Source organism: Macrotis lagotis, chromosome 1 (assembly GCF_037893015.1).
Source record: "Macrotis lagotis isolate mMagLag1 chromosome 1, bilby.v1.9.chrom.fasta, whole genome shotgun sequence".
Taxonomy (NCBI): Eukaryota; Metazoa; Chordata; class Mammalia; order Peramelemorphia; family Peramelidae; genus Macrotis; species Macrotis lagotis.
In genome coordinates, this window is record NC_133658.1 from 381,466,345 (window position 1) to 381,488,224 (window position 21,880).

The 21,880-nt window shown below is 34.5% G+C and overlaps 1 pseudogene; it reads right to left on the reverse strand.

Annotated features, from left to right (window-relative positions):
- Positions 1-1,249: 1,249 nt before the first annotated feature.
- Positions 1,250-2,197, reverse strand: LOC141518093 (heterogeneous nuclear ribonucleoprotein D-like pseudogene; annotated as a pseudogene).
- Positions 2,198-21,880: the final 19,683 nt, after the last annotated feature.

The following is a 21,880-nucleotide window of genomic DNA, read 5'->3' on the forward strand; positions in this document are numbered from 1 at the left end:
TATTACATTTTGAAAACTAAGGCAAAATGGGGCTCACGGGGATCCCTAAGCATGAATTACTCACCCATCTTAATGAGTATGATGATGTAGGTGTAACACATTTTGAATGTAATATAATGACCTCAGTGTTTTTAAAAATGACTTTTTTATACATTATAAAAATGTTCTTGTTCAAGAGTAGATATAATACCCCCCTCTCTGCCAAAAAATATCGTCATTCATGAGCAATAAAGTAAAGGAAAGAGAAAAAATATATAAATAAAAAATGTTTTAATATGTGCTTCAGTCTGTGTTCCAACACCACCAGCTCTATTGTGGGTGGATAAGTCCATCACCAAACCTAGTTCCATATTTTTCCACAATTCCATTGACTTTGCTGATCACATCTCCCTCTATTCATAGCTCCCAACTACCATATATTATACTTTCTCTCTCCTTTAACTCTGTCCCTCTTCTAAAATGTGCTGTAGGGTAGCCAAGTGGCATAGCAGACTTATCACTCCCCTGGGCCCAAGAGGCCCTGAGCCCACATACCATTCTTAAGGCCCAGTAACCACCTGGCACTGTGGTCACAGACAGGCCACCCAATCCCAGCCCCTTGCAAGAAGTAAAAAAGAAAATATGTTATATCTGACCAGTATCCCCCATGGTCCACCCTCTCCTCCACCATTCATATCCCCCCTTCCCCCTGTCACCCTTCTCTCCTTTTTACTCTAGATGTCTATACCCCTTTTGAGTATATATGGTGTTTCCTCTAGGAGCCACCTCTGATGAGAGCAAAGGTTCCCTCATTCCCCCTCACCTTCCCCCACTTCCATAGCATTGCAATAGCTCACTGAAATAATAAAAACAAATCCTATTATATTAAACATCTTAGCTTATTCCACCTCTCCTTTTTCTTACTGCCATTATATTTCCCTTTTAGCCATTGACTCCATTTTCACAATATATTATATTTTCAAATTCAGCTCTCTCCTGTGATTCATTTATTTTTTTAACAATCACAAGTAATTTATTTTTGAGAATCATTTAACATGACATTATACAAATAAAATTTGTATAAACACAAACCCATATTTGTCATAACACAGATGGAAAAGGACAAAGCAAAAACAAGAAAACTAAATCCGCTGCTATATACAATTGGACACGGTTGTGTCATGTACACTAAAAGTCTTTTACAAAATAGTTATCTCAGATCAATAGAAGACCACTCTCTCCATTCAATGCTGTCATCCTGTAAGACAGGCTGATGGAGCATGCATCTGCACCTGTCTTCTCCAGTCTTCTTCTAATATGGCTGGTAATTGTTTTGGTGATTACCACCCCCTCGGGATGCTTTGCCATACGTGCTTTGTTGACCACTGTAGTCTGCATATCCCTGTCCATATCCATAGTTCCCATAGTTATACCCAGTATAATCATATCCACCATAGCCACTATAGTTTTGATCACCACCATAGGCACTATTGTAATTTCCATATCCTTGATCATAATAGTTATTATATCCTTGATTCCAGTTTTGGCCCTGACCTCGGCCACAACCCCTAGTCCCACCTCGGCCAGCCCTCCCTCCTTTCTGTTGCTGCTGCTGCTGCTTCCTGTATACCTCTTTGGACTGGCCAACTTTGATTTCACACTTCCCAGAGCCAATCTGATGGTATCTGTTTTCTAACAATTTCTTTACTGGTTCTTCATCTGTATACTTTATAAAACAAAATCCTCTCCTTTCGTTTGTCTTTGTGTCCATAGGAAACTCGATATTCTCAATCTCTCCGAAGGCCCCGAAGTACTCCTTGATCTGCTCCTCGGACGTGTCCGTGTCTGGGTTCAGTCTGCCAACAAACACTTTCTTGGGGGGCTCCTTGCCCTTCAGCGCCTTGGCGGGCTTGGGGTCTATCAACTTGCCATCCAGCTTGTGCTCCTTCAGCTCCAGGACCTTGTCCACGCTGGCCGCGTCCTTGAAGAGCACGAAGCCAAAGCCCCGCCACCGGCCCGTGACGGGGACCCTCTTGATCATGCAGTCCACCACCTCTCCGAAGCGCGACAGGTACTCGGTCAGGTCCTTCTTGCTCATGTCCCAGCTCAGCCCTCCAATAAACATTTTACCGTCATCCTGCTGGTTCTTGCTCGTGTTGATCTTGGAGCCCTCGCCGAACTCCTCCATGTTGCTGTACTCGTTCACGTCCTCCATGGCGGCTGAAGAGCGTGATTCATTTATAAAAGCTAATTCTACCTGCTCTATTAAATGAGAAATTTCATATGAGTATTATCAATATTATTTTTCTATGCAGGAACACATGCAGTTCAACATCATTAAGTTAGTCAGAGTTTCCCCTTCTCCTCCACTCTCTATGCTTCACTTGAGTCCTATATTTGAAGATCAAACTTTCTGTTCAGCTCTGGTTGTTTCAACAGGAACAATTGAAATTCCCTTGGTTCATTTAAAGTACATCTTTTCCCTTTATTAGAGGATGTTCAGTTTTGCTGGGTAGTTGATTCTCAGTTGCATTCTAAGCTCTTTTGCCTTCCAGAATATTATATTCCAAGCCCTATGAGCCCTTAATGTAGTTACTGCTAAGTCCTGTGTGATACTGACTGCAGCTCCAAGATATTTGAATTGTGTCCTTCTAGCTGCTTGTAATATTTTCTCTTTGACTTGGGAGTTCTGGAACTTGGTTATAATGTTACTTGGAGTTGGTTTTTTTTTTTTTTGTTTTTGGATCTCTTTCAGGGGGAGATTCGTGGATTCTCTCAATTTCTACTTTGCTTCTGCTTCTAGGATACCTGAGCAATTTTCCTGTAGGAATTTTTTAACAATGAGGTCAAGGTACATTTCCTGATCATGACTTTCAGGTATCCCAATAATTTTTAAATTATCTTTCCTGAATTTATTTCCCAGATCAGTTGATTTTTCAATGAGATGTTTCACATTTTCTTCTAATTTTTCATTCTTTTGATGTTGAAGATTGTGTCTTGACTTCTCATAAAGTCAACAGCTTTCTTTAGCTCCATTCTACATTCTACATTGGTTTTTCCTCAGAGATTTTTCTTATTTCTTTTTCCATCTGGCCAATTCTGCTTTTTAAAGCATTCTTCTCTTCAATAACTTTTTGAACTGCTTTTTTCCATTTGATTTATGCTGGTTTTTAACATGTTATTTTCTTCAGCATTTTGTTGGATTTCCTTGAATAAGCTGCTGACTTCTTTTTCATGTTTTTCCTGTATCTCTCTCATTTCTTTTCCCAATTTTTCTTCTATCTCCCTTACTTGATTTTCAAAATCTTTTTTGAGCTCTGTCATAGCCTGAGCCCAATTTTGATTTTTCTTGAGTTTTTAGATGCAGAAGCATATACTTCCTCATATTAAGATTGAGTATTTTGATCTGTCTTGGGATCATAGACAATGTATTTCTCAATGGTGTTCCTCTTTTTTTCTGTTTACTCATTTATCCAGCCTATGCATGGATCTGGAGTGCTTCCAGAGCTTCTGAGTATTATTGGGACACCCCTCTATAAGAATCTCAGTGTGTGAATCTCTGTCTTCCCTCCTAGTCTGTGGATGACCACAGGTGCACCCCTCTGCCAAGGGGCTGTTCTATGGGGTGGCCTAGACTGTGATCAGGAACTGAATGTGGTCAGAACCCCGGAATGCTTTTCCAGGTACAGAGGACCGACCTCATAAGTCTCGCTCCACTCCCTTACCTTTGGTAGGCTGAGCACTCAAGGCTCAGTTGCCTGGGGGCTCCTGTTTACAGGCTCTGCCTGCTTCCCTTTCTTGGATCTGGGCTTCAGAGGCCACTGCTGCTTGCTGAATGTCCTGAGGCATGGGCTTCACATGCTCCCCTCTGGCAGAGGTTCCCTGCTGATATTCCAATTTGTGCCCAGTGCTTCCAGGTATGCAGGTCAGGAAACTGTCCCCACTGCCATGAGCTGAGGCTCCCAGGTGCCCTGCAACCACCTCCAGGAGGCTGAACTTCCTTCACTTCGACAGGCCTCCCCTTTTACCCTGAGGAGCAGAACCTTTCAACATTTTTCTACATCACCTTGGTCTGGGGAATTGCCTCACTGGATCCCTCTGTGAATTCTGCTTCTCAAAAATTTAATTAAAATCATAATTTTATTATTTTTGAAATATTATGGAGAGAAAACATCTAGGACAGGTTCTTCTGTCGCCATCTTGGCTCTGCCCCCCAGCTTCAGCCTATTCTTCAAGCAATCATTTTCTGCAGTTACCTTTTTACATCTCCTATTCCATTTTATCCATTTTACTTTTCAGTTATCCAACTGAATTTGTACAGGATTTGTTTTCTTCTGTAAATTTTTATTCCAAGGTAATGAATTTATCTTACATAAAATTCCTTTGGAAATTCTTTTTATTAGTCTTTCTGGGCTAGAAACCATTTCCTATTCTTCTCTGTAGGTTCACATGTAGTACATCTTCTGTTGTCCTTTTCTAAGATAGTGTTTTATCTGTCCTTATCTCCAAAATGCCTTTTAACAGCACAGCTTTTTTCTGAACTTTCTTACTTGTTTTGAGATTTGTTCCTGGGCTGTATCCCAAGGTTCTAGTATTGGGGAGAGGGGCCTGTTTTCAAATTTTCAGTTTTGAGAAACTTGCTTACTAGCCTAGGGAAAATAGTGATAGGAACTCCATATAGTTACTCTTTGGAAATCTGATGGAGATCCCATTTGACCATTCTCTCATCTATTTGGAATAGTGTGAGTGCCTAGGGCTCTCTCTGGCTTGTCTTCCCCAGATACAAGTATCTTAATCCTTGGGTTAGGCCCCCTGGGCTGGGAACACCAGAGGTTCATTGTCCATGTCCCTCTGTCCAGTCTAGCCATGAAGAATGAATGGGGATCTGGGGCATCTGTATTGGGAGCTCTTGCTGTCCACATGCTGTGACACTAATCTGCCTAATTCCAACTCCAAGAGCCTCCATTGGAGAACTTTCTCACAGATGAGAAGCGCAGATCAAACCCTGCCTCACCCCATTGCCCATGTACTAGCTTTCTCTCCTCTACTTTGGAGAAACACATGATTTCCTACACTCTCATAAAAGACTTTGCTGGAAGTTGTTTCACTTTGTTCTTCTTTGGGTTCTGGCACTCCAAAAATCTGTTTAGAATTAGGATTAATATAATTTCTGAAGGAAAAACTCTGGAGAGCTTAAGAAAATTCTTGAATTCTCTCTGCCATCTGGGTTGAAGTCTCAAAATGTCTCTTGGAAGAACTCAAAAAAAGATTTTAAAAACCAAAGAAGAGATAAGAAGAAAAATGGAAAAAAGAAATGAATGACATTCAGGAGAATTATGAAAAACTGACCAAAGAAACCAATATCTTTAAAACTAAAATTTTCAAAATGGAAAAAAGAAAACAACTCCTTTAAAAGAAAGTTTTACCAATTGTAAAAAGAAAACAACTTATCTAAAACCAAAATTATTCAATTGGAAAATGTAAAGTATTTCTTAGGAAAAAAAAAAAGATCAACCTGGAAAATTGATCCTGGAGACATAATTTATTAATCATTGATCTACCTGGAAGACACTATGAAAAACAAAAGAGACTGAACAATACCATTCCGGAAATTACCATGAAAAATTCTCCTTATATCTTTGAAAAAGAAGATGAATTACCCCAAAACTTCAGCATATGCTTTCATGGGAATAGATAGACTTTCAATGAAATAGAGAACTTCAAATTACCTCATAAAAAAGACCAGAACTGAACAGAAAAATTAAATCTTCAAATACAAGACTCAGGAGATCTGTACAAAAATAAATGGAAAGAACAAAATGTTAGCCAAAAAGATTAAACTGTCTATCTAACTTGCAACACTTGAGAGTTGTATTTCTCTTGGGGAAAGTTGAAAGGAAATACTCTCTAAGTATAAATTGATGGATCCTCATAACTCTTGAGAGGTGGTATGATACTAAATTGATTATGATGTGAAGATGCTTATGGCTCTTGAGAATTGTATTGATAATTGTAGAGCTGAGTGGAGTGTATTTGAACAGGGTTTAAGTTTGTAGTTAATGTGATAAGATGATATTTATAATGCTTGAGAATTGTACTAATATCAAAACAATTGAAAGGAGTATACAAGTATGGATAGAAGACATCACCAAAGAGTGAGAGTTTTGTTTCTTCATTTCCTGTTCTAATTTATTCAATTTCTTTTCCATCTCTTATTGTTAAAGTTAGCATTTCTAAAACAATATTGAATGGTAGTGGTAATAACAGGCATCCTTATTTCACTCCTGATCTTTTTTGAGAATTTGTCTAGCTTATCACTATTGTATAATGCTATTTAGATAGTTTTAGATAGATATTGCTCATCATTTTAAGGGACACTCTATTTATTCCTATTTTTACTAGTGTTTTTAAAGACAATGAGTGCTGCTTTCTCAAAAATATTTCAGCATCTATTGAAATAATCATATAATTCTCATAAGTTTGTTGCCATGACAAGGACATGAAATGAATTTGGGTGAGGGAGTACTGAGGTAATTCACAAGTCTCCCTTTCTCCTCTGGAATAATCTGGGTCCAGTGGCCATATGTGAATTTGTACAACTGGACATGGCCACAGATAAGAGGCAATAAGATTTAAGTGACTTGTCCAAGGTCATATAGTTAATAAGAGTCAAGTGTCTGAAGTTGGATTCAGGCTCCTGTCCTCCTGACAGAAAGGTCAGTGCTTCACCTAACTGACTTAAAAGTTTAGGTTTATTATTGATATAGTCATTTATAGATGATAGTTTTCCTAAATATTGAATTAGTCCTGTATTTCTGTAATAAATCTACTTGATCATATGTATTATTCTAATTCTGCATTCATTTTACTAATATTTTATTTAAAATTTTTTCATCCATATTCATTAGGGAAATTGATCTAAAGTTTTCTTTCCTCAAGTTTTACTCTTCCTGGTTTAGATATCAGCATCATATTTGTTCCATAGAAGGACTTTGGCATAACTCTTTTACTTATTTTTTTAAAAAAAGTTTGTATAGAATGGGAATAAATTGTTCTTTAAAAGTTTGGTAGAATTTACTTGAGGAATCTATCTTGTCTTTGAGATATTTTTTTCTTAGGTAGTTCATAGATAAGTAGTTCAATTTCCTTTCCTGAAATGGAGTTATTGCTCCTTCTTTTAATCTAGTCAATTTATATTTTTGTTAAAATTCATCTATTTCACTTATATTGTTAAATTTATCAGCATACAGCTGGGTAAAATAACTCCAAATTATTATTTTAATTTTCTCCTCATTGTTGGTGAATTTACCTTTTTTTTCATTTTTACAGGTATTTTGGTTTTCCTCTTTTTAAAATCAGATATACCAAATGTTTATCTTTTTTATTGTTTTTTATGAAACCAACTCTTATTTTGACAAAAAGAGAGAGAGAAACTAAAGTAAAAAAGTAAAAGGGGAAGGGAGAAGACATGGGAAAGAGGTTGATTAAAGGGAGGGCAGAATGAGGGATACTGCAGTCAGAAGCAAAACACTACTAAAGTAGGGAGAAGGTGAAAGGAAAAAGATAAGTACAAACAGGAGGAACATAAAATAAAGTAATACAAATAAAGAAAGGAAATGCAAAGATAATAATTATAGCTGTCAATGTGAATTTGAATGTGATTAGGATGAACCTTCCCATAAAATGAAATTAAATAACAGAGTGCATTAAAAATCACAATCCTATAATATGTTGTTTACAAGAAACACCTTTGAAGCACAGAAATTCATAGAGGGCTAAATGCAAAAGATTTGAGCATTATACTCCTTTGATTTAAAAACAAACAGAGGAGCAATCCTCATCTCAAACAAAGCACAACCAAAAACGAATCTATTTGAAGACATAAGGAAGAAAACTGCATCCTCATAAAGGGTGCTAGAGGAAATGGATTTATATCAATAACAAACATATATGTACCAAATGGTAAGCATCCAAATTCTTAGAGGAGAAACCAAATAAGTTAAAAGAAGACATAGAAAGCAAAACTCTGTTGGTAAGGGACCTCAATCTCCCTCTCTCAGAGTTAGATAAATCTAATCACAAAATAAACATGGAGGCTTTAATAATGCAAATATAATTTTTGAAAGATTAAATCTGATAGATTTCTGTAGAAAATTGAATAGCAATTGAAAAGAATATGCCTTCTTTATGATAGATGACACCATCATAAAAATGGAAAATAATACCATAAATATATCACAATCAAATTTGGAAAAAATATTAAGTGTATACCATTTCAGATTATGATGCAATAAAAATACATGTAGCAAAGGAACAAGGCAAAGTAAAATAAAAATTAATTAGAAACTAAATAACCTTATTTTAATGAGTGAATAGGTTAAAAAATAATTAAAATTATCAGCAATTTCATCCAAGATGATGACAATGTTGAGATATCATGTCAAAACTTGTGAATATAGCCATAATAGTTGGTAGGGAAATTAATAATCTGTAAATACGTACATGCACAGAATAGCAAAAGTACAGATATATGAATTGGGCAACCAATTAAAAAAGCTAGAACAAGGACAAACTAAAAATTCCTGACTAAATGCCAAATTAGAAAATCTGAAAATCAAAAAAGAAATTAATAAATTTTGAAGGAAGAAAAATCCTGTAGAAATAAAAAATACATCTTTTTTTGAAAAATTAGATAAATGTTTTCTTAATCTGATTAGAAAACAGAAAGAAAAAGGAAATTACCAAATCAAAATCATCATTAATGAAGAAAAAATTAAAACTATTAAGGAGCTATTTGTCCAAACTTTTTCCAACAAATCTGACAGAAAAATTATGATGGTGGAATAATTTCAGCAGCAGCAGCAGCAGCAGCAGCAGCAGCAGCAGCAGGAACAACAACAAACTATCCATAACAATATAAGAGGAAATTAAATTTCTTAAATAATCTTTTAGGAAAAAAAATTGAACAAATCATAAATAAAATGTCAGGGCCAGATGGATTTAAAGTGAATTTTGCCAAGCATTTAGAGAATTATTTCCATGTCTATTTAAATTGCTTTAAAAAATCTGATGAGGATAGAGTTATACCAAATTAATTTTATGACACCAGTATAATGCTGATACCTGAACCAGAAAGAGCCAAAACAAAGAAACTTATTGACCAATCCCCATAATGAATATTGATATAGAAATTTTAAATACAATATTAGCAAAGCAATTACAGAAATCACTAAGATAATTATCAGGTGGGACTTATACCAACTATGAATGACTGGTTCAATATTGGAAAAATATCAGCATCATTCACCATATCATTAACAAAACTAACAGAGGTCATATGATTATATTTTTTATTGGTATAGTTCTTTTTTTTTAGGTTCTTTCTTTTTGGGCAAGGCAATGGTGTTGACTTGCCCAAGGTCACACAACTAGGTAATTATTACATATCTGAGGCAGATTTGACCTCAGGTCCTCCTGACTCCAGGTCAGTGCTTTATTCACTGTGCCACCTAGTTGCCCCTGATTATCTTAATGAAGCTGATAAAACATTTGGCAAAATATAACACTATTTAAAACACCAGCAATCACAGTGAAAAATGGTTTTCTTTAAATTGATATGCAGTATCTATCTAAACCATCAGCAAACATTATATGTTATGAGGTTAAGCTAGAAGCATCTTCCATATGATCAGGGGTGAAATAAGGATTCTTGTTATCACAACTATTATTCAATATCATATTATACATGTTAACTTTAATTTTGCTATCTGTATTACCCAACATAATAGAAAGCCTTAACCCTGCATTTGAATTGACATTTGGTTGATCTAATCTTAATATTTTATTTTAGTCCAAATTACCAAAAAATAAATTTACTTACAATTGTTAAATTTTGAAATAAATGGTAAAAATTATATGGACAAATATAATTCTTTCATGTGCAAAGAAAATATGCTGTAGAATTAAATGAAATTCTGAAATTATACTGCATTGAAGAAATCTTTTAATTTGTTTTTTAAAATAACATCAGAAATCTCTCTATTCTTTTGAGTGGTTAAATTAGTGACAACTGAACAATAATTATTAAAGGATTCAGAAGAAGAGTTTTATAAAGAAATGAATGAATCACTAAAGAATAATATTTAAAGAGGAAAATAAAATAAGAAAATACTAACTCCTGTAGGTCACAAGTTGAGTGATATAGTCTTTGAGAAGCATAATAAGACAACTACAATTTTCTTAGAAGAAATGATTAAGTCACAGATGATTTGATGTCCTATTTGTTTTAGGAGAAAAATATTTGACATGGAAACAGTATCTACATATTTTAGCATAGGTATTTAAGAGTACTTTGTGTCTCCTATTTGATATTAATAAATAAAACATTTTTACAGGTCTAGGGAATTTCTTGGTTTGGAACCTAAGTAAGCATTTTATTTTTGCGAAACTAGAGGATGCAGAATTTTGTTCCAAAATGCCTTAGACTCAAAAACCAGTATAATTATTTCAAAATAAAGGGTTCATTCAGTTGTCAAAAATGGAGCATCTGGGACCACATGAAAGCCTACATTGAGCAAACTGTCATATAATTAAAAAGCAATTCTTATACAGGACATTGGAAGGACTGAATTAAGGGAAGAACACAATTGGAAGTTATTATCCACAATTTATAAGTATCACCTTGTACAATTTTTGCATAATACTAAAATAAGAGGAAACTAGTTTTGGGGGAAATTCATCACTGTAATGAAATTACATATCTAATTTGCAAAACACTCTTTCTTCTTATTAATTTTGCTTCAATATTAATTAACTTCAATTGCATAAATAGTTCCCCCTTTTACATCATGAATATAAACTTATATACACATATGTTCATATATGTCTGTATGTATATGAATTTTACATATGCACATGTGTGCATATATTCCCAGTGTGTAAATTTGTATATATGAAGACATATATATATATATATATATATATATATATAGATATATATATAGATATATCTCCATATGTATCTATCTATCTATCTATGTATCTATATTCAGATCCTAATTTGGTTATTCCCCACACCCTTAGAATTAACCTCAGTAAACTCTATTTTACTCTAGAGATTTCATGGCAAGGGTTCCTATCATTATTAATGCCACCCTGAACCCAAATTACTACAAAAAAATCATACAATTACGGAATCTTAGACTTCAAAACAGGTTCTTTGCTCACTTAATAAAATATTGCAGAACACTGGGAAGTCACAAAATCATTGGGTTTAAATTTCCTTTTTCATGAGGTTATATTATTCCTAAATTACCTTCTGCGTCTAAATGCTATGATCTGAGCTTTTACACCATGAAAAAATCATTTTACATTTCTGGTTTTTAATTCCCTCATCAGTCAACTGGGAATGATAACTATTTTGAAAATATTTTCCAATTACATTTTATGAATGGTTTTCAACATTCTTTTACATGAATTTGCATATTTTAAGTTACAAAATATCCTTCCACTTTCCCTTCTTCTCCCATCAGTGGTGAACAGTTTGGTGAATTTTGGATATAGACATTTGCATTTAACATTTCTGTTTTAACATGTTTCCATTTTTGTATTATGAGTTAGCATTAAGGCAAAAGAAAGAAAACTATGAGATCAAAAAAAACACATAAGAAAATTTTTAGAAAGTGAATGTAGGGCTGCTAGGTTACTCAGTGGTTAGAGCCCTGGCCTTGGAGTTAGGATGACCTGAGTTCAAATCCGGCCTCAGACATTTAATAATTACCTAGCTATGTGGCCTTGGGCAAGCCACTTTACCCCATTGCCTTGCAAAAAAAAAAAATCTAAAAAAAATGAATGTAGTGCTCATTTATAGCTTCTGTAGGTTTTCTATTTCTTTTCTTCTTTCTTCTTCTTTTTTTTTAGTTTGCTTTTCTTCCTCTGAATGTGGATAGAATTCAACAAAAGTAGGTCCCCTAAGGTTGTCCTAGCTCTCTATTTTTTTTGTTTGTTTTGGTTTCTGCAAGGCAATGGGGTTAAGTGACTTGTCCAAGGTCAGAGAGCTAGGTAATTATTAAGTGTCTAAGACTGGATTTGAACTCAAGCCCTCCTGACTCTAGAGCCAGTGCTCTATCCACTGCATCACTTAGCTGACCCTTGTCCTACCATTATGAACTTCTGAGAGAAGCTGCATCCATCAGGTTTGATCAACTCACAATGTTGTTAATGTGTGCAATGTTCTCTTGGTTCTGCTCCCATCAGTCTGCATCAGTTCCTTTAATTTATTCCATGTTTCTGTAGAGTCTGAGCATTCATGGTTTCTTATAAAAACGATAGTACTCCATAACATTACTTTACCATAAATTCAGTCATTCCCCAGTTGATAGACATCTCCTCAATTTCAAATTCTTTGTCATTACAAAAAGAGCTGCTATGAACACTCTGTAACATGAGGGACTTTTCCCATTTTTCTACTTTCTGCCTAATATAGACCTAGTATTAACATTGGGTGTGATGCTTTATTGCTCTTTGGATATAGATCCATAGTGTTCTCCAGAATGGTTGGATCAGTTCACAATTCCATCAACAATGCATTAATTAATTAATTAATTAACCCTCTCACAACCTCTCTAACATTGATCATTCTCTTTAAGTCATCTTAATCAATCTGATAGATAGGTGAGATGGGACTTAATAGTTGTTTCAACTGACATTTCTCTAATCAGTAATGATTTTGGAGCATTTTTTCCATATATATATATATATATATATATATATATATATGTGTGTGTGTGTGTGTGTGTGTGTGTGTGTGTGTGTGTGTGTCTGTGTGTCTGTGTGTCTGTGTGTGTATATGTAAAACTTTAATTTCTTCATTTCACAACTACCTGTTCTTATCCTTTGATCATTTATCAATTGGGGAATCACATATAATCTTATAAATTTGATGTAATTCTCCATATAATTTAGAACTGAGACCTTTATAAGGCACCTAACTGTGAAAACATTTTCACAGCATTCAGTTTTCCTTCTAATCTTGACAATATTGAGCTTATGAATGCAAAAACATTTTTAATATGGTAAAAATTTTCAACTTTTCAATTTATAATGTACTTTATTTTGGTTTTGTCCATAAATGTAATCCCTTTCCATGGATCTGATAGAATATTTCTTGATCTATTAATATGTCTATGTTATCACACTTTATGTCAATATCCTGTACCCCTTTTGACCTTAATTTGTTATATGGTGTGAGATGTGCGTCTATGGCCAAATTCTGCTATACTGTTCTCCAGTTTTTCCACCAATTTTTGTCAAATAGTGAGTTTTTTTAAGGTTTTTTCAAGGCAATGGGATTAAGTGACTTGTCCAAGGTCACACAGTTAGGTAATTCGTAAGTATCTGTTGTTGGATTTGAACTCAGCAACTCCTGATTCTAAGGCTGGTGTTCTATTCACTGAGCCAACTGGCTGCCCCAAATAATGACTTCTTATTCCACAAACTAATGTCTTTGAGTTGTCAAACAATACCTTACTGTAGTCATTTGCTACTGTTTCTGTTGAACCTCTCCTTATCCACTCTTTCATTATTCTATTTCTTAACCAGTACTAGGCAGTTTTGAAGATACCATTTTATAGTATTGTTTAGATCTGGTAGAGCTAGGCCAACTTTTATACATATTTTTCATCCATTCCCTTGCTATCTTTTTAGGTTTTTGCAAGGCAATGGGATTAAGTGACTTGCCCAAGACCATACAGCTAGGCAATTATTAAGTGTCCAAAGCTGGATTTGGACTCAGGTACTCCTGACTCCAGGGCCAGTGCTCTACCCACTGCGCAACCTAGCTGCCCCTTCCCTCTTTATTATTGGCCTTTCATTGCTCCAGATGAATTTTTTTTATTATTTTCTAGCTCAGTAATATAGTTACTTGGTAGTTTGATTGGTATGGCACTGAATAGATAATTTAATTTGTGTCAAATTGACATTTTGATTATATTAGCTCAAACTAACAATGAGGAATTGACATTTTCCAAGTTGTTTAGACCTGACTTTATTTTTTCAAATTTTTTTTTAGGTTTTTGCAAGGCAATGGGATTAAGTGATCTGACTTTATTTTGTGAGAAATACTTTGCAATTGTGTTCATGCAGTTTCTGAATTTACCTTGGTAGGTAGTTACCCAAGTATTTAATGTTGACTGAAGTTATTATAAGTGGAATTTCTCTTTCTATCTCTTGCTCTTGGGTTTTGTTGTTCATATATATATATATATATATATATTTTTGTGAGTTTATTTTCTGTTCTGCTACTTTGTTGAATTTATTAATTATTTCAAGTAGTATTTTAGATTATTTCCTCAGTTTCTCTAATTATATTATCATATCATTTGCAAAGAATTAATGCTTTGCTTCCTCATTTCCAATTCTGATTCCTTCACTTTCTTTTTCTTCTCTTACTGCTACAGTTAACATTTCTTTTTTTTATTTCTTTTTTATTTATTTAGGGCAATGGGGATTAAGTGGCATGTCCAAGGTCATACAGCTAGGTAATTATTAAGTGTCTGAAGCCGACAGCTAGGTAATTATTAAGTGTCTGAAGCCGGATTTGAACTCAGGTCCTCCTTTCTCTAGAGCTGATGTTCTATCCACTGTGCCATCTAGCTGCCCCTACATTTAATATTTCTAATACTATATGGCACAGTAATGGTTCCTTGTTTCATCTCGGTCTTATCGAAAATCCTTAGGGGTGGTTAGGTTGCTCAGTGGATAGAGCACCAGCCCTGGAGTCAGGAGTACCTGAGTTCAAATCTGGCTTCGGACACTTAATAATTACCTAGCTGTGTGGCCTTGGGCAAGCCACTTAACCCCATTTGCCTTGAAAAAGCCTTAAAAATGCTCCTCACTTATCACTATTACATATAATATTTGTTGATTGCTTTCATAGAAGCTACATAAGATAAACTCGATTTGCTCCTAAACTCTCAATTGATTTAAATAGAAATGGGTGTTGTATTTGTGAAAGACTTCCTCAGCATCTATTGAGATAATAAAATGATTTCCATTGGTTTTGTTATTGATATGTTCAATTAATTTGAGTGTTTTCCTAATATTGAAACAACCCTGTCTACCTGGTATAAACTCTACTGCATCATGGTATTGTTTTCTAGTAATAACTTGCTGTAAGCTCTGCTAAAATTAGTTAAGATTTTTCCATCAATGTACATTATGGAGATTGGTCTATAATTTTCTTTGTCTGTTTTGCTTCTTCCTGGTTTAGGTATCAACACCATATTGGTGTCAAAAAGGAATTTGGCAGAATTCCTTCTATTTTTTAAAAATAGCTTATGTAGATTTAGAATTAATTGTTCCTTAAATGTTTGGTCAAATTGAATTTTAAATCCATCTGGACATGGTACATTTTATTAGAGAGTTTATTGATTGTGTCTTCATTTTCTTTTTCCTGAAAAAAAGTGATTGAGATATTTTATTTAGTCTTGTTAATCTGGGCAGTTTTTATTTTTTTGTAAATATTTATCCATTTTGCTCACATTATCACATTTATTGACATACAGTTCAGCAAAATAGCTCTAATTATCTCTTTAATTTTCTATTCATTGGTGGTGAGTTTACCTTTTCATTTTTTTCATACAGGTAATTTGGTTTTCTTCATATTTTTAAATCAGATTATCCAAGAATTAATCAATTTTTTTTCAATTCAGCTTTATTTATTAGGTAAACGGTACTCTTGTTTTCAATTTTATTAATCTCCCCCTCAATTTTTCAGAATTTTTAATTTTTATTTAATTGGGGATCTTTAATTTGTTTTTCCCCTAACTTTTTTATTTGTAAACCCAATTCACTGATCTTTTCTTTCTCTATTTCATTCATATAAGCATTTAGAGATATAAAATTTCCCCTAAAATTTGCCTTGGATATAATCTTATAAATTTTGGTATGATGTCTCAATGTTAATATTTTCTTGTATGAAATGATTGATTATTTCTATTATTTGTTATTTGATCCACTCATTTTTTAAAAGTATTAGGTTTTAATTTAATTTAATTCATTAATTTTTTTCAGCCACCTGCAAATGTCTATTTTTACTTATAAAATTTCTTTCCACCCTCCCTTTCCCACCCCAGTGCTGAGCAGTTAGTTTAGTATTGTATATTCATATTTTTGATAAATATGTTTACAGATAAGCCTTCTTTGGTATGAGGAATTAAGATCAAGGGAAAGAGATACAGAAGAGATAATTTTTATAACATGTTCATCAGATTCCAAAGGGTTATGTTTCTGTTTTTTGTTTTTTGTTTTGTTTTTCGTCCTCTGGATGGGGATAGCATTGTCCATAGTCAGTATAATTCCATTGTCCTAGGTCTCTGATAGTTGAGAGGAGCTGCATCCACCAAGGTTCATCATCTCATAATGTTGTTGTTATTAATGTGCACATTGTTTTCTTGGTTTTGCTCCTTTCATTCAGCATCAGATCCTAAAACTTATTTCATGCTTCCCTTGAATTAGGACATTTATGGTTTCTTATACAATGATAACTTTCCATAATATTCCATTATTAATCTACTCATTCTTTAAAATTATTTTGTTTCCAATTAATTTATGATATATCATTTCATGACCATTTATGACATGCAATATTTATTGCATTATGATCTGAAAATTAGACACTTATTATTTCTTCCTTTCTGCATTTGATTTTTTAGTTTTAATGTCCTAGTACACATTCAATTCTGGTGTATAGATATAGATATAGATATAGATATAGATATAGATATAGATATAGATATAGATATAGATATAGATATAGATATAGATACTGCAGAGAAAAAATATATTCATTTCTATCACTATTAAGTTTTCTTCAGAAGATATAATCATATGAAAAATGCTCCAAATTATTATTGATTTGAGGAATGCAAATTTAAAAAACAATGAGGTATCATCTCACACCTATAAGATTGGTCAAGATGAGAGATATAGAAAATAATCATTGTTGGAGAGGTTGTGGGAGGATTGGGACACTCATGCATTGCTGGTGGAGTTGTGAACAGATCCACTCTTTTTGGAGAGGAATATGGAATTATGCCAAAAGAGCAGTAAAACTGTTTATACTCTTTGACCCAGCCATTCCAAATCTATGTCTATATCTAGAAGAAAATATATGCATAAAAAGGGAAAAGTCCTACATATTCCAAAATACCATAGCTACTCTTTATTGTAGTGGCAAAGAATTGAAAATTGAGGGGAAGTTCATCAATTGGGGAATGGCTGTTAAACAAGTTATTGTACATGAATACTATAAAATATTATTGTTCTATAAGAAATCATAAATGGTCAGACTCTAGAGAAGCATGGAATGATTTAGAGAATCTAATGCTGGGTGAAGGGATAGAACCAAGAGAACAATGCACACATCAACAACATTAGATGATGAGCAACCTTGATGGAAGCATCTCTCCTAAGCAATTTAGAGTACTAGAACAACTGTATTAGACTGGCTATAGACTATGTTATCCCCAACCAGTGGAAGAAAAACAAAAGAAAACAAGACAGACAGACAGACAGACAGACAGACAGACACACACACACACACACACACACACAACCCTTAAGAATCTAACGACCACGTTATACAAAATTATCTCTTAAGTATCACTTTCCCTAAATCCTAATTCCTCATACCGAAAATGACTAATCTGTAAACATGTTTATCAAAATATGTATATATATATGTATGTATATATACATATATATATATATATATATATATATATATATATATGTAATGATAACCTGACTATTCACTACTGAGGGAATGGGGATGGGAAGGGAGGGTGGAAGGAAATTTTGTAACTCAAAAATGTGCATATGGATGAAACTAAATAAATAAATATTTTCTAAAAAACATTTTCTCCTGAAGTCTATCATATCTAAGTTTTCTAAGATTTTATTCACCATCTTAACTTCCTTCTTGTTTATTAGATTTAGCTAGTTCTGAGAGAGGGAGATTGAGGTCCCCCATTATTAAAGTTCTATTGCTGTCTCCTTGCAATTCATTTAGTTTCACCTCTAATAATTTGAATGCTACCTAGGTACATATGGTAAATACTTAGTTTCACTGCCTATGTTGCCTTTTAAGATGTTACTTCCTTCCTTATCCCTTTTAATGAGATCTTTTTTTTTGCTTTTGTCAATGAGTAGGATCACTACACATGATTTTTATTAACTTGCTCTGAAGGATAATTTATTTTATTCTAGCATTTTACCTTTATCCTGATATATCTCACAGTGTGAAGTGTGTTTCTTGTAAACACTATTCTAGGATTCTGATTTTTACCCATTCTACTATCTGTTTCCAATTCATGGCTATCCCATTCACATTTCTGATTTCTAATTCTGTATTTCCCTCCATGCTATCTTTCCCTATGATACTTTTCTGTCTCCTTTCCTCTTACTCCTCCTCACCAATATTTTACTCCCTTTCCACTTTAACTTGAACTTGAACTTTGATTTGATTTGCACTTATGACTGAATTTTGCAGGGAAGTAAATTCTAAATCCAAGGTTCATATGGTATTCCAGATCCTTTAGAACTTTGGTGTTGAAACTGATAAGTACTATGTAAGTCTGATTGTGTTTGTGTTTCCTTTGTATATATATTCTGCTTGCAGTACTTTTTCCTTTATTTGATAATTCTGGAATTTGTCTGTGATAGTCCTTGGAATTTTTATCCTGGGGGATTTTTCTGGAGATGTTCTGTATATTCTTTCAAGGGCTATTTTGTCTACTTTACCTAGCAGATTTGTGCAGTTTTCCCTGATAATTTCCTGAAGTATATTTTCCAGGTTCTTTTTTGATCTAGGCTTTCTGGTAGAACAATACTTCATAAATTATCTCTCCTGGATCTATTTTTTCAGGTCTTTGTTTTGCCTAAAATTTATTTAATGGTTATTTTTTCAATTTTTAAAAATTTGATGGAATCTTGATGTCACATTTATTCATTCATTTCTATTTGTTTAATTCTATTTTCTTAGATTTTTGCTTTCTTCAATTAGCTTTAGAGTTTCTTTTTTCATTTGATTAATTTTACTTTTTGCTGAGTCACATTTCATTTCCAGTAGATTGATGTAAACTTTAGATGAGTTACCTTCCTTTTCCAGTTGTTAAATTTGAATTTTACATGAATTGCAATTCTCTTTTAATTGGTTGATTTGAGTTATAGATTGGTTGCATTCTTTGTCCTAAAACATTTTTAAAAAATTACATTCTTTTTTCCACTTGGTCATTTTTGGGAGGTTTTTTTTTTTAGTTTTTTGCAAGGCAAATGGGGTTAAGTAGCTTGCCCAATGCCACACAGCTGGGTAAATGTCTGCAACCAGATCTGAACCCAGGTACTCCTGACTCCTAGGCTGGTACTTTATCCACTATGCCACCTAAACACCCTGGTCTTTTTTTTTATTTTTAAAGGAGTTGATTCCTTTGATCACTTTTTCATAATTTTCTTTTATGGATCTCTTTTCTTTTTTCCACTTTTCTTCTTCCTCTCTTCTCTGGTTTTCAAATTCTTTTTTAAACTCTTCTATGAGTTTTTGTATTATACTATAATTCATAGATTCCTTTGACACTTCATATATAGATAATTTTTCACTGTTTTCTTCTTCTGATGTGGAATTTTAATTATCTTTATTTGCATAGTAGTTTTGTATGTTTCATGCTCTTTTATCTTTTTTTGATCATTCTGATTGTTTAAATTTTGCTCTTGGGGTATAGATACAAGACTTTTGGGCTGGTTCTGGGATCTGTTGCCTGTTTAATCCTTGACTAAGTTATTACCTATGCAACTCAGGCATTGCCTTTGCAGAGGTTTGCTTCCTCCATAATGCCCAAGCTCCATTATGTTCGACACAGTAGTTTGTTCCCAACCTAGTCCTGTCTTTGACACATTGTTCCTGGGCTTCAGACTTTGTTTGGGCTTGGGACCCTCTCTACTGACTTGTTATTTAGCTGCTGGGATGTGGGCCACAATTTTGCTAAAAGCCTCCTACTGGCTTTCTTGCTTTCCCATGTAGCTGGGATGAATTTCCCCTCTTAGGAGAAGATACAGACCTTCACTGAAGGTCCTCCATGCTGTCTAATGTTGAAAACTTGTTTTGATATTTTCTTTTTTTGGTGGAATCTGTAGCTTTGATGTATGTATAGAGACTTCATTTACGTTATGTAGGGAAAAGCCCCAGGAGTTTGCTAGTTTCAGGCCATCAGCTTAATTCCACCCCAGAAGTCTGGGAATGATAGCCCTTTCCTTGCTACTTTTTGTCAATGGATATGAATGTATTTGTAAACATATATATCAAAACTGAGTTTGTACCATTATCAATCTCATACATACACTCGATTCCTGGGTCAAAGGACCTCAAAAGATTATTGGTAAGGAACCCAGTTCAGGCTGAAAGCCCAAAAGGCCTATGGATTGGTGAGCCGGCATGTTCTTTAAATATACTGAGTTGGTGAGGGACAATTGGGTTCATGTTCCTCACTTGATCTGTCTCAGATGGTGTTAAGGAACACTGAAAAGCAACTAGATTCCACAGTGACTAGAACTCTGGTTTTGTAGTAAGGAAGATGGGAGGTCAGGAGAATGGGAGTTCAAATCCAGTCTCAGACAATTGACACTTAGTAGCGATGTTAGGTAAGACACTTAACCATGATTACCTGACATCCAGGGAAATCTCCAGTAGTCCTGATTCATGCATGTATGGTCACAGGATCCACATGATTCTGTTTTTTATTTATTTTAATTTTTTTTATTTGGATGATTCTGAAGGAGAAACTGAGATTGGTGAGGCACAACTTCCCTTCACTCAAATTCAATTCATGTGCTTGTCATAGCATCACTTTTCTGATGTCATAATCCTTTTCAAGAATGAAGGTCAAAGGGTGGTTAGGTGGTACAGTGGATAGAGCATTGGCCCTGGAGTCAGGAGTAACTGGTTCAAATCTGGTCTCAGACATTTAATAATTACCTAGCTTTGTGGCCTTGGCCAAGCCACTTAACCCCATTTGCCATGCAAAAAATCTTTAAAAAAAAGAATGGACAAGCCCCTTGGAGCCAAGGCTCATGGCAGCAGGGCCAATTTCCTGAGTTACACTCTGGAGAGCACCAGGCACAACTTGGAAGATCAGCTGGGGGCCTCTGCCAGAGCAAGCTAGTGAAGCCCAGCCCTCAGGGCAATCAGCAAGGAGCTTGGCTGTGGCAGCCCAAATCCAGGAAATGGAAACAGAAAGAGCTAGGAAGCAGGAACCCACAGGCAACTTAGCCTTGAGTGCTTGGCTTACCAAAGGTAGGAGAGTGGAGAGAGACTTCTGAGATTTGTCCTCTGTACCTGGAACAGGATTCTGGGGCTCTGACCATGTTCAGATCTGGATCACAGTCTAGGCAGCTCATAGAACAGCAAGGGCCCCCCACATCTGTCCCATGGCAGAGGGCTATGCTTGTCATTCACAGACCAGGAGGAAGACAGAGCCTCAAACATGAAGAAACTGAGTTGTCCCAATAATACTCAAACAAAAGCTCAGGAAGCAACCTGAAACCAGGCACAGGCTGGGAGAAAAAAGCAACAGAGAGAAAAAAGAGGAACGCCACTGAGAAATACATTGTCTATGATCCCAAGAAGGATCAAAACACTCAATCGGAAGATGAGGAAGTACAAGCTCCTGCACATAAAGACTGTAAGAAAAATGGGAATTGGGCCCAGGCTATGACAGAGCTCAAAAAATATTTTGAAAATCAAGTGAGGGAGATAGAAGAAAAATTCAGAAAGAAATGAGAGAGATGCAAGAAAAACATGAAAAAGAAGTTTAGCAGTTTAATCGAGGAGATACAAAAGAATACTGAA